This window comes from Polypterus senegalus, chromosome 1 (assembly GCF_016835505.1).
Source record: "Polypterus senegalus isolate Bchr_013 chromosome 1, ASM1683550v1, whole genome shotgun sequence".
Taxonomy (NCBI): domain Eukaryota; kingdom Metazoa; phylum Chordata; class Cladistia; order Polypteriformes; family Polypteridae; genus Polypterus; species Polypterus senegalus.
This window is the reverse complement of record NC_053154.1, coordinates 80,896,144-80,910,844: the sequence shown is the minus strand read 5'-3', so window position 1 is coordinate 80,910,844 and position 14,701 is coordinate 80,896,144. Positions and strand designations below refer to the sequence as shown.

General features: G+C 41.3%; 1 protein-coding gene across 1 annotated transcript in view; it reads right to left on the bottom strand.

Annotated features, from left to right (window-relative positions):
• Positions 1 to 12,664, bottom strand: part of si:dkey-92i15.4 — a 49,459-nt gene extending 36,795 nt beyond the window's left edge. Inside the window, exon 1 of the mRNA XM_039751940.1 lies at positions 12,376 to 12,664. The gene's annotated coding sequence lies outside the window, so the exon portion shown is untranslated. The remainder of the gene's footprint in view (positions 1 to 12,375) is intronic.
• Between the last annotated feature and the right edge of the window lie 2,037 nt (positions 12,665 to 14,701).

Here is a 14,701-nt window from a genome sequence, read left to right as displayed (position 1 = left end):
CCACTGGTGTAACAACAGCTGTGAGCTAAGTTGGTGAGGCACCGTCTTCCTTTTGGCCAGGCATCCACATTAACAGTGTGCCTTGTCTTTCAATTTTGGGGGATCGCGAGTGTGACCGTTCAAGATAGTTTAAACGTCCTGTAACATGACATCTTAACTTGGTGAGGGACCCATTCTGAAAAGTCAAGAACTCTGTGATGTACAAACGAGGTTACAACGAGTGTGGACGATGTGCAGACTGCTCTAAATGAAAATATTAATTTTAAGGTATTTTTTCTAGAGAGCATCGGTAAGGGACGAATGCATGCGATCGGTTCTATATAGCGCCTTTCTGTAGTAGACATCGTATGAAGGGTGGCTTCACAAATTCGGAGTGCTGTAATTATGTTATTTCCTGTCATTCTCATTTTTAGCCTTTATTCCAATTTTTGAGTCTTTCCCAGTGGAATTGACCAACAAAGTGTAAAACACCTCTGAACAGCGCGTCCCTCCATCGCAGGACCCATTCTCACACAAACACACACCTGCATTCACACACACACACACACATACACAGGGTCAATTGGGAATGACCAATTAACCAAACCACAAAAGTGGATTCAGAAAGTGTTCGGAGCCCTTCACTTTCTGCACACTTTATTGCATTGTAGTTTTAATCTGCAATGAGCAAATTCGGCATTTTTGTCAATATGCCTAAACTTAATAACCCATAACGAGAAAGCAAAAACATATTTTCATAAAGATTTGTAAACGTATTAAAAATCAAAAAGTGAAATAACTCCAAGCAATCTTTATTTTCTAAAGTTCCTTTTATGGTGAGTGCTCAGGTCTGGTCCGCTGTAGTAAGTACGGTGACATCATAAGCGGAATACATATCGGGGGTCGCCGCTGTTTTGCGTGTGTCCAACAGCTGAGCTCTGGAGGCGAGGAGGCGGCAACTGTTTTGTTTTTGGCAGTCGATTAATTACGACCGAGGGAGGGTAAAGAGGACGTCACAGTTTTTATTTATTCTCGGCTCCGCTTCTCGTTATACTGCCACGCGCTGATTGGTACGCGTGACAAACACACCCCTTTCTCCTTCTGTATTAATGAATTTGAGGTCATGTGATCAGAGATGCGCGCATATTTGCAGTCGTGACACGTGAACTGTAACTCTGACCACCCGTGCAGCAGTTTTCGCAGTGTTTTCTGTGAGAGTTTGTTTTTTTCTGAGTTTCCTCCCATCTCTCTGCATGATTTAGCAGGATTCACCTTAGCAATTTGTCTCACTGTTGGTACGCTTTCGAGGGTACACTGGGATCAGTCCAATAGTCTCAGACCCCATAATCCAGTAAAAAATGTACGGAGGAGCGGAGTCTATCCCAGTACTGGAGAGGTTCCAGTCCATCACACACTCCCGATGTAGTCGCCAATTAATTCAACCTAAAGATGTTTGTAGTTAGATTCAATCAAAAAGTCCTTGTTTGGCCATCCACCATAGCTTCGTTCTGCCGCGGCCCTGATGATCTTTTCTCTTCCTCCGATCGCCGGCGACTAGTGGACTTTAAATGTTGAGTGGTTGTGATCAGTGCTGCTTTCTAAGCCCTTTAACAACTCTCTCATTTACCTTGTGCTACGGGACATGTGGTAGGTAGGACAGGGTTGGATATCCAAGTGCTACCACATAAGGAAGGCATGTTAGATGTGTATTTATTTGGTTAATTCGCTAATGAAGATATCCTTGATTTATTTAATTCGATGGTAAAGAGATTGCAACTCTCTCTGTCTCTCCCATAATCTCTTAAAATGGCTCCCCTCCTAACAGTGTCTTTCTCTTAGATCCGTTTATTAGGTTAGTTTTATGTATTTATTTAATGTTAGTCGATTGTGCTGTTATGTGATTTAAATACCAAAACAGTGTATGACTTTATTTAATGCGAAGACAGATGAAGAAATATAAGGAAGCTTTTTTCCACCACCCAAGATAAATTTATTCCATTATGTCGCATTATAGTCAATTATGTCCATGTCGTCACGTACGCTCATGCTAAGGCTATCAAGCGACAGTTACCAAAATATTGTAACAACCCAGTTATTTTGGAGACTGAGGAATGGGGTTAGCCACTTTACGCCGATTGCTGATAAATGACCCTTAACAGGACCGTTGGCTTCTTTGGTGGCAGCTTCGGCCGTGCCGCTCAGATCTTCAGAGGCGGTAAGCGCTCCTATCTGCTTCATCCCTTTGTCCGCTAATATACGGCGCCCGGCTCAGCCTCACTCTGCTCAGTCGGGGTCAGACACAAAGCGTATACCAAACAGTCGGGGTCGATGGGCTTTATTAGATGCGTCCGAAGTGCTCCAGTGATGGGCGAACCGTAAGCGATTTGTTCTTATTAAATAACACTTTTCAGCGAATCATGCTACTCAATCTGAGAGCATGATATAATCGTTTCAGTGGACGCTCAACGGGAGTTCTAAAGCGCATGCGCGTTCTGCTTGACGTCCTACTGATGCTGGTAAGTGTTTAAAGCACATGCACAGAAGCACCTGAATCCTGAGCCTCAGCTCGCTTTACTTACGATCTTCTGAGTTCAAGCAATATTAGTATTTGCGAATGAAAACGTTGTATCTAACGATTGTCTCATTCATCATACAGGTACAATGCAGTAACAATACATGTATATTAAAGTGTATTTATTATTTTGTTTTGTAAAATTCACTATTGGAATAGTTTCAGATTGAATGCATCATCAGTATTAAAACTAAACTACTGTACTGTGATTTCTAGCAATTATTTACTTTCAACTTTATTTTTGGGGCGCGGTGGGTAACGCTGCTGCCTCTCTCAGGATACCCGGGTTCGCTTCCCGGGTCCTCCCTGCGTGGAGTTTGCATGTTCTCCCCGTGTCTGCTTGGGTTTCCTCCGGGTACTCCGGTTTCCTCCCACAGTCCAAAGGCGTGCAGTTTAGGTGCATTGGCGATGCTAAATTGTCCCAAGTGTGTGTACCCAGCAGTGGGCTGGCGCCCTCCCCAGGGTTTGTTTCCTGCCTTGTGCCGGGTTGTGTTGGCTGGGATTGGCACCAGCAGACCCCGTGACCCTGTAGTTAGGATATAGCGGGTTGGATAATGGATGGATGGAACTTTATTTTTGTATACACCTTTTTACAGCTCATTGACTGATTCTTTTGAGTTGGAACTGAATCATTACCAGAACAAGTCACATGATTTTCATTCACTTAACATCTTATTTGAATTATTCAACATAAATATGTTGTAATGCTTTGGGTATTGAAACAGGGTAATATCATATAAATTATCATTGTGTTAAAAAAAATATATATCAAATTTTAAATTATGGGCTACCCTAACCATTACATTTTTATACTAGTGTTTAATTCTAAAAGTGAATCAAATTAATCAATTAAAAGAATCAATTCATGGGTAGTATGAAAGAATCGTCTCACTAAAGTAAATCAAAATGCTCTTCGCTTAGGTGGTCTGTAAGTGCTGTGTCTGTACCCCTCCACTGCTCACCGGGCTTCTTTTATTGGGGGTTTCTCTAGGCATTCCCACCCCTCGGACAGTCACAGCCACCTGAGGTGTGTCCATCTCTGGTCCAAACATTACATTACGGTATGTTTAGTCCTCAGATTAGTAACACTCTTATCCACTGTGTCCTTTTTGTTTTGGGGTGGACTTAATGAATCTGCAGCGTCTGAGAGGAGGTGTCAGGACCGGATTAGCATTTGATTTCTAGTATTTCCATTTCTTCAGACAAGTTAATTTAATTTCTTGCCTTTGCAATTTTGCTATCATTCTGTCTTTTGTTTTGACATGTGGCCTGTCTCTGTGAGGCGTGTGATGTCATCATGAGTGCAGTTCAAACATACATCCATCCATCCATTTTCCAACCCGCTGAATCCGAACACAGGGTCACGGGGGTCTGCTGGAGCCAATCCCAGCAAACACAGGGCACAAGGCAGGAACCAATCCTGGGAAGGGTGCCAACCCACCGCAGGACACACACAAACACACTAGGGCCAATTTAGAATCACCAATCCACCTAACCGGCATGTCTTTGGACTGTGGGAGGAAACCGGAGCGCCCGTAGGAAACCCACGCAGACACGGGGAGAACATGCAAACTCCACGCAGGGAGGACCCGGGAAGCAAACCTGGGTCTCCTAACTGCGAGGCAGCAGCGCTACCACTGCGCCACCGTGCCACCGCAGTTCAAACATTGACCAACAAAAGGTAAACAAGTAGCGGTTTATCACATGGATTCTGGTTTTATCTTGACTGTTGGTTTTGGCCTTAAACGTACTGACAGTGTTTTGACTGACCATTGTTTAGGACAACGTTTATGGCTCACTTTTACTTGGTAATATCTTCCCAGGCATGTTTAGAATATTCATTACACAACAGGACGAAAATGTGTAGAATGGAGCTCAACACCAAAAAGCAAAAGGAGGCCGCTATAGGAAACCACTAACAATTACGAAACTAAGAGTCACAGTTTGGCAATTAAGCAGAAGGAGAATAAAATTAAAAAAAAAAGATGATGGCCTGCAGAGAGTCCGAAGATTGCAATGTTGCCCATGTCTTCATATGTTTGGCATATATAACCCATTTTAGCCTTTATTTTTGAGCATGACTTCTATTATTAATGTCTGTGTGGTTCAACAACATGCTCTTTCATTTTCTTTTTGCAGATTTCCAGTTAATTGCTTAGTTCAAATCAGACCACCATGACAGCTGGCTTTCTCTTCGACACTTTTTTGTCGTTCTCTTATCAGCCACATTTAGCCTTATTAGTGCAGAATGGCTGGAAGTTTTCATTGCAAAATATCTTTCAATGGAAGGCAAACTCCATTTTCTACTGAAATGTTTGGTCCATCTGTCTGTATGTGAATGACAGAATCTGTTTTATGAATATTTTATGTCTGCCCCGTGGTTGCCAGTACTGGCCCAATGGTAATTTTATTCTTCTTAAGGTAACTTGCTATCCTTAGAAGGATGAATATGGCAAGCCAAATTATCATTTAGAGATATCGTTAAATGTTTTCAAGGTATCTTTTTAAATGTTTCAAAGATATCTCTGAATGATAATTTGGCTTGGCATAGATGAATCACTTAAGCCACGCTAGTTCGTGATCATGCAACTGTGGCAGGCTTCTCGTTCTCAGGCTCCCCTGCATCTGGCACTGAAACTGCTTGTTTGGATGATGGGACACCAAGTCATGTTGCTGCTGACTTGGAGATGATGCAAAACTCGATGCTGTTACAGTATGTTTAGTAGACCACCCAGGTCACTCTCTGTGGGGGTCTTCACCTGTTTTCCACCCACTTCCAAAAAACCTCCTTGTTAAATTAGTCAAAAAGTTGAAATTTGTCCCAAAGGTGTTGGTGAGTTTGCCCAGTGATTGACTGGTGCCCTATCCACTGTGGGTTCCGTACTGCCAGAACTGGCATTTGCAGGGTGTTAAAGGTGCTGTGGAGGGAAAAAAGGGAGCTACCCCATCTTAACTGCCCCCTCCACACTGTTTTCCGATGAAATAATTTTCTGACCACTTTTGCTTATTGTCAGTGATCATCCATTCCTTGACAATTGTTATGACTAAGCCGCCCTTGGAGAATCGGAGCAATCAATGGAGTGGGTGGATCAAGGAAGGTCGCCAGAGCAATGTAGATAGTTTAATCAACCCACCATAATCCATTCACATAAAATAACAGTGATTTGTGACCCACCGGTGGCAGCCTCCATAGTTTAAGAAACCCTGGATTTGAGCAGTGGGTCCCAACATTCAGTCCTGGATGCCCCTGTAGCCGCAGGTGTTTGCCCCACATCACTTCTTCTTTTAATTGGACTCCTAATTTAATTAAGCAAGCCATTATTTACCAGTTTCAATGTTTTTTACATTTATTCAGAATTTGCAAACTGGTTATGCCAGGAGTTCACAGCTCCAGTCTTGAAGTTCTCAGTTGGTTGTAGCTTTTCTTTTTAACCCTTTTCTTAATTATTAACCAGTTTTCGCTACTAATTAACTTCTTTTCCCTTCATTTTCATTGACTTGTTTAAGATTCAGTCCTCTGAATTTCTCCATTTTTTCTTAATTAGCACCAAAACTGTCATTTTCTTTTAAATATACTAGGGGGCTTCACTCTCTAAACCCCCAGCCAGTGCTACATATCTGCCACTTCACGTCTCTGGATTTCACTTTCACCAAACAACAAATCTTTTCATTTTCGCGGATACGCCTCTTCATTTTGAAGAAACACTACTTTTCCCTGATGGCACCACGACGATCTACAATTCTCCGACTTAAAGTTTAAAGCCGAACAATATCTACATACTTCTGTCATATCACCTATGTTCATATATTCAAATTCTTTTTGCTGTTCCGTTATGTCACCAAGTCATCATTTCCATTTGTTAGCGCTAATGTGATCTTTTCTTGGCAAAAAGTCTCATCTCGCGGGACCTGAAATTATCTCTGAGAAAGTCTCATCTGAGGATTTCCATTTATAATAGAGAGGTATATTTTTATTGTTGAATGTTCTGGTTATTTAGACAACAATTATCTGCTTCCAGGGCTGGATTAAGACGAAATTGGGCCTGATGCTGCAGCGCAAAAAAGGTCTATTTTTTTTCGGTATTGGTGCCTGTGCATTCGACACTCGCCGTACATGCGCACTCAGACCGACAAAGGAGCTTGTGACGCAACCAGCCAGCCTTTATTGAACGTGTATAATAATAACGACGTTGTATCGTAACAACTCGAGATTAACATCAAACTATGTAACATCAACATTCAATAGCAATTGTCTGAAAAATGCACTTAATGCAGAAAACCTAACAATGAAATACACAAAATTTCGCAATTCACTTACGAAACAGAGTAAGAAAGAATGAATTTGCAGAGACATTGGGCCAAAGTGACTCAGTTCAGGCTCTTGAGGGTAAAAATTTGTCCACGATTTAAATTTCATAATAGACCAGAATCCTGTGGAAGATTTTAAAAATTCTAAACATCCATGCCGGGTCCGCGGGCCAGCTTTTAATTTTACCTTTACAGATAACCATTTAAATGGCCATCGATTTTTATTGTTCAACTAAATTTCAAGGTGAAAAATGTACTACGTGGCACTTCCCGAACAATAATAAAGAGGCAAGAATCCCCAAGATATTGCAAAAAACGCAACTCAAATACTAAGTAAACTGTTTAACTTAAAATTGATAACACGAACTTGAAATCTTCGGTTAACAATAAACACAATGACGTTATAGTTACGTCACAGCACAAAACAATAGTAACTATAATAAGTAACGCTGTGTCTAGGCGTCAGAAAGTCGGACTCCAAATTTCATTCTAAGAATAATTTTGAGGTTAATATAGCAAAGGAAAACTGTTCAGCTTCTGGAAAATTCTCGTCTGTTTTCATCTGGGCCTATTTCCGGAATGGGTCTAATGCTGCAGCATCAATAGCAGCCACCTTAATCCGGCCCTGTCTACTTCTAAGGATAAAAGTGAGTAGCACTGAAAAAAGCTGCTCCTTTCTGGGTCATATTTGTGCAGGTGTCTGCTCTGTTCAACATTAATTAACAGAAAATTAAGAAAGCAAACTTCACAGAAAAACTGAATTTAAAAAGTATGCAATACAGAAAAGAGAAAAGTGTGTCTTGATTTCCTATATGAGTAAATCTGACAAAACTTTTTTTTTAATAACTTTAGCTTTCTAAGATGGGTTGAAATCTTAGTAATCAACGTAAACCCCAGCATTAACCTTCACATCACACCATGCAAACCGTAAGCCTCTGTTGTATGTCATTTGATATGGGATTTGTAAAAGCAGTGTTAAGGTTTGTGAAGCGCCATGTTTTGAAATGACAGTCCGCAAACGGACAGCACGCGGATACTTGTCCTCTGATTAAGGTGTTTGTGAGACACGCCGTCAGACCATTCACGGTGCATCACAGAGATTCAGAACTTCAGAAGTCATCAGTCAAGCGGCAATGAAACTTCTCTGCACTGTTTTGACAAAGTTTGCCTCATTAAAGTGAAGTCAAATATTTCGTCGCTAAACCAATAAATGCGGCGTTCCATTTGAAATGAGAAGTCAGAATTTTCTACCAGAATACTCTCACCAGTCGGATTTCATACTCGGAAAATCAGAGGTGAATTTGTAGTTTTCATTATTGTATTTGTACTTATACAATTGTGAATATAAAATTTTATATACAATTTAAAAAGTCGAGTTTGTCTTACATGGGATCACAATGTCAATCCAAAATTGCGACGTACACAGCGAATTTTACCGAAAGCTGTAGTATTATATCATTTAATACCACTTCTGTTTGTGTCTCATTAAATGAGACGTACATACAGAACTGTCCAACGTCTATCTGTGGATTTGCTCCTACTGTGTTTTTGGATACGCAAAATACCATGGAAAGCGTTGTTATCAACTTCTGTTTATTCCAATGGAAAAACCACAGCAAACGTTTTCCTTGACGCTTCCAAATAGTTTTACCGAATGTTTTACTGGAACGGGAATCAACTCGTATGTGACGTCATTCCCAGCTCCGCCCTCCGAGGTAAATGGGACGCAGCTGATTTCACACTGAAAGTGAGAGTTCAGCACGGAGGAAGCGCTCATAAGTCCTGTTCACATCAACTCCGTACCTTATTAAAAGTGGATGAAAAACGGGCAGCTTCTCACAAAGTTCACGAATCGCTTAAGTTGTAAAGTGCATTAGCAGCAGCGGTTGTGGTTTGGAGTCTTCATGATTTGTTTAGCAAGTGAATTGAGCTTCGTAATTACAATAGTTGTGCATTATAAATGCACAGTCCTGAAGGGCTATAATTCGGTTAAGGTATGATATCAGTTCAATTTAAATGTAACTCATTTCATAATTCCTATTGAATATTAGTTGGTACTTCATTTGTTGGCACTGAAAGTAAAGTTCTACTTGCAATGGCTCTGTTTTTACTAAAATATCACTGCCGCCTGTGAGACAGCAATTTCAGACGCCTTCCCCATAGATTTTTTTCCCTGTCAACTGTCCGATTTTCTTAAACTATGGGTCGCCTACTTTGGTTCGTGTACAGTCTCCTGTCTTGCATTTAATGTTAATGACTTGTGAATGGCTTGCAAAGTGTGCTTTGGTGGGTCACCGCGGGTCGACATTACTCCGCTACGACTGTTGCCGGCGAATATCCAATTGGAATTTGCTAGTGACCCCCACACGCCCCCCAACTCTGACAACGTGCGGCGATTCTCCAAGGGGGACCTCCTCTCCGAGCTCTGTCAATCGTCATGGGTCTCGAAAACAGAAGGTAGAGCAAGATTGCGTCGCATAAAAAAATAATAAACCCTGTCTTAATGGGTATGGATGGATGTTTAATATTTTAATTTGAAAGACAGCCCATTTGTTTCTTAAATTATCAATAACATTTTTTTGTCAGTCCAAAAAATTGATGGGCATAACGGTGACCAGTCATGTTTAGTGCCTCTGCAGGATAAGAATGGATTTGCATCTGCAAGAGTCTTGTAAAATGTATCCGCACACTGAAAAAAAATGCGGTCTCAATGGAGCGGAATTTAAAAAACGGTCGGGAGCACAGATCGGTGTACAGGTTGTCTCAGTAAAATGAATGCAGTCAACAATTAAAGTTTTGTCAGTACTATCAGCTGTTTTCATTTTGTTTTTAATTTACAGCTTAACATATCCAATCATACCAACTCAAGTTAAATAGTTCAGTGTTGTAACTTTTATTTTGTATTTTGAGATTATCAACACCACTTAGCGCCATCAAAACAAACAAAAAAAAAAGAGGTCAACAGACTTATTTTAATCTTTGGATGTAACCCAGCATTTACAGAATGTGTAGTGGAGAAGGAAACGTTGCTTATTTGATGCAGGGTGTCCTACAGTTTTGCCAGCATATCGAAAATAATTAATCATAAATCAGCTTCCATAACCACAAAAAACATTCAGAACACATCGAGAATTCATTGTGCTGACATTCGTTACATTTTTGTTTCTCATAGTGCAAAAACTATGGGGCTTATAAGAAACAACTTGCTGCTTTACTGCAAAGGGGGCTTCTCACTTTAGAGTGCCGTACAATTGTGAGTTTACAGCAATTCAGTTATACATAAAATAGTCTTGCACATTAAAACAATTGATATTGACCGTTAAAACACTGCTGTATTTATCTATTTAATTTCATTGTTTTTACAGTTTACTGTTTTTTTACTATGAACATTTTCAATTAATGTAATGCATTTTTTGCTGAATTTTTTTACAGTGCATATTTAAACCTGTTAAAATGGCATGAGGGTGGTGCAGTGGGTGGCACTGCTGCCTCGCAGTAAGCAGACCAGGGTTCACTCCCTGTGTGGAGTTTGCATGTTCTCCCCGTGCCAGCGTGGGGTCCTCCAGTTTCCTCCCAGCTTTCAAAGGCATGCAGGTTAGGTGGATTGGCATTACTTAACTGGCCCTAGTGTGTGTGTGTGTGTGTGTGTTCACCTTGCGATGGACTGGTGCCCTGTCCAGGGTTTCGTTCCTGCCTTGTGCCCTGTGCTGGCATGGTTAGACTCCAGCACCAAACCCACACCCCCCCGTGACCCTGTTCAAGACAAAGCATCCTTAAAGCTCCATCGTGAGCAACTAAAAATGTGAGTTTTCGTTTGGGTGAAACCCATCTAAAAGTGTAGAATATGAACATTGAAGGGTTCATTATACTGTAGCTGAAGGAACTGATAACCGTGAAAACTCGGCTTTCCAGGGTCGAAATGTCAAAGGAAATGACACTGGGAAGATGAAGGCTACCCTAATGCATGTGCTGTAAAAGAGAAACATTCGGGCAAATAGATGTGCTGTGGATCTGGACATGCTTAGTATATTAAGATGGTGCTATATAAAATAAAGGTGGCTTGTTTGCAAAAAAACACCTTTTTAGATAATTAGGAGAAACATTTCGATCGTCTCATAAGCTTTGTTTTATCATCAGTTCATCTGGACTCGTTTTAGACGGGCTGTGTAAAATGAACGACTGATTGCTGATCTCTGTCAGATTCTGTTTGTGCTCCTTTGGATTGCAGTCTTCCTTTTTTTGTTTGTATGTGTGACACCTTTAAATCAGGTTCACACTGTGTGTTGGAGGACAGCTGCTATCGGAGTAACTCTGAAGTTTAAATCTCGGTGCTTTAGCCGTTCAACTGCACTGCCTACCTAACTAAGCAGACCAAGAGGGGAAAGTGAAGTGAAAAGCACAAGAGGACGCTCGCTTGTCACATCAGGTAACTGCCAATTTAAAATTTAGTATTGGCTGCAGTACATGCTGGTGGATTGAACTGAAACTCCAAAATGAAGTGAAAATTTAAAAAACTGTGTGGAATGAGGAATGATACCCGTGAGCAGCACTGCTGTCTCCTAGTCCCCGGGCAGTAGGCCCAAATCCCGGCTTAATCTCGCTCTGCGTGGGGTTCGCATGTTCTTCCTCTGCCTTTGTAACAAGAAGGAAGTCCAGTTGCCATGACTCGACTGACAGATAATTTCAGGTGAATGACTGAGAATCTTCACAGACATATTCCTCACTCATCCCAAAGACATGGGCACTGGATTGTTTGGTTCAGTATGGGTGTGTCATACAGTGGGCAGACCCCCAATTCTATGACGGGGATCAAGCCAGTTCTGAAAATGGATGGATTGTATTCAAACTAAAGAACACTGAAAGTTGTTTTTTTTTGTAATTCTAAAAATTGATAAAAATGTAAAATAAAAGATCCCTGAAATGCTATGATAAAGAAAAGTTATGCAATGTAAAAAATGTTTTCACTGTCATTTTCAAACGTCTGCGTAACAGTGAATTGGATTGAGCAGATCTGGAACTCTTCTGTTATTTGTGAAGATGGCTGATAGTAGCACATGTCAGCCGTTACTCTTCTTTCAAAGTGAGCAAACGCTGCTTTCCGCAGGAAGTTGTCTACTGAATTGCTCTCCAATGTCAGATTCTGTTTGCTGAAACAGCAGCACTCATCGAACCATTCCTGAAGCCAGGGGGTCTTCTTGGCAGTGAAAAACGAGCTTGGATATGGCGCCACACTCCCTCACCCGCCAGAAGCATATTTGTGGCATGCAGATACGGGGAGAACAAGCAAGATCTTTCAACCCAGGAGAGGAGCTCTGAGGATGCGATGCTAACCACTACAGCGCCATGCCGGCCTGTACCTCTGAGGCTTAATTTCACATCTGTCTCAGAAGTGGGCACGCACACGGCGGCACTGACGTATTGACATTAGGGCAGGCTAATCACTCTATTAAGAATAGACTTTACTTCTTATCTAATGGAAGCACAGAAAGAGGCAGACAATACCAAGAAGCTCTCACCTTGCGTGCATCCGAAGAGGCAGAGTCCTAATGTGCATCTCCTTACGGTAGCGCTTACTATGGAGGCTGCTCTTCAAGTTGCTGAAATTTCAAACACAAAATTACGACTTGGTGCTCGTGTTTCCTGTACGGGCGATCAGGTGACTGCTGTGTGGCTTTATGAGGGGTAAAAAAAAAAAAGAAAAGAAAAGTAATTTTGCTGTTAGCCAGTTTTCAGCCAAACTGCCGCAGGAGACAGCTGCCAGCCTGTGCCACTTCCTGTTATGCACTCATGTGTCTCCGCTCAGGAGCTCTGTCACTTCTTGAGAGTATAGCACAGAGAGGCCCTGGCACCAGGGTTGAGCGGGCAGGGCTGCGGCTCAAGCAGGAGGAAGTGAACTTTTACAAAGCAGATCACTGAACCAGAATCTGACTGTCGCTGCAGACCTCGCCAAGGAATCCAGTGTTGCAGATAAGGGTGTCCGAGTCCATGCTGCTTTTACAACGGGGATATTGAAATGTGATGGCCATCAGCCCATCCCAGACAACTGATCGCTCAATCAGTGATGACGTTCTACACTCAAACAACACCGGTAGGGACCAACAGCTCACGTGTGTGTTTGGGTGTGTGTAATTCAGAATAAGAATGGGCAAGAATGAAGACTTACTTTATGTGACTTTGGTTGCCTGACATATTGCTTTGATGGGCTTGACCCAGATTACAACATCTGAAGTATACTGAGAATGGAAGAATATCCAGCCAGTGACCTTCATCTCATTAGGACCAATGTGTAGATGAAGGTGGATGATAGCGACCGGCGTAGCAGCAGAACTGGAAAAGGTCCATCATCACAACGCACAGCACATCCTGTCTTGGCAGACAGCAATTGAACAACAGAGATGTCATGTGGGCTGATAAAGGCCGGTTCTGGGTGGGTGACAAGGTGAGGGGGTCACTAAATGAAGCGAACGGTGTAGGCTGCTGGTTCTGATGCAGTCATCTTCACTGTGACTCCCGCTGTACAGACTGATGCAGTTTGGTTTAAATTCCACAGCATATATGAACATCACTGCTGTTCACGTCCCGTTGTTTCTGTAAATGTGTCATTCCCAAACTGAGTTCAGTATCTTTGTACATTGTGGAGGACATTGTTTAACTCCTATCTTTGTATATAAAACCAGTGTAAGCTTTAGTTTAGTTAAGCTGAGAGAAATAAATTCTTCTTTTTAACGGGTGCAGCATGATTGATCACTCAGTTTAGTCACTCGTCTCACGGTGCTGGATAAGCAGTAAAGTTGTCAAAAACGAATCCACACCGTTTATTTGCCACGTCTCGAGTCATTTTTTTAATGAATGTTTTTCAGATTGGCTCTGCTGTTAACCAAACATTCTGAATGAGTTTGCAAACTGGTCAATAGCTTTTTATTTAGCAATTCAATAAACTGAGTGTAAAAGCTTGTGTCATTTAACTACATTTTTGCTAATGATATATATATATATATATATATATATATATATATATATATATATATATATATATATATATATATATATATATATACACGCTGTTTGTATTTTATTTGGGTTAAAGGATATATCTTAATGAACAATTCAATGACCAGCCCAGTCTGAAATCTTTCCTGTCTCATTTCAGACCCGAGCCTTGCATGACCTGGCGCTAATAAAACATTGTTACGTTTGTTGTTAGGAGTCTGGACTGGCCTGCTTTCTGTTGTGCCCGTGTGTACACCAAGGTTTTCTTTTTATTTCGATTACCGTATATACTCGTGTTTAAGTTCTCCTGCGGATAAGTCTGGGCTTGACTTTACCGTATAATTTCTGGTATTTTATAATGTCGGTCGTATAAGTCGAATGTGAAAAACTCACTCTATTGGTCCAAGAGATTATGCTATGCTAACGCCCACCTGAGGGAGTATCTACGGAGCACACGGCCTTTTTTTCCTATGCCTACGTGACCACAATGTAATACCCGAACTATTCCGAAGCGACGTTTGCACTGTTTTGTGTTTTTTGTATCTCACACCCTCACACACCTTTATCGTAAGAGCATCCCTTATCTACGATGGAGCGTTCGATCAGAAGAAAATATGAAGCTGGTTTTAACTTAAAAGCCGTTGAAGTAGCAAAAGAAATTGGTAACTGCGCTGCTGCAACAAAATTCAATGTGTCAGAGAAACTGATGCAAGATTTGAGGAGGTAAGAGGATGTAAATTAAAAAAAAAAATGTAAGTGTTGCATTTTTGAACGGGCATATAAGTTGGGGTCTGATTTTATGACAGATTTTTTGGGTTTCAAGACCCGACTTATATGCATTTTATCGACATT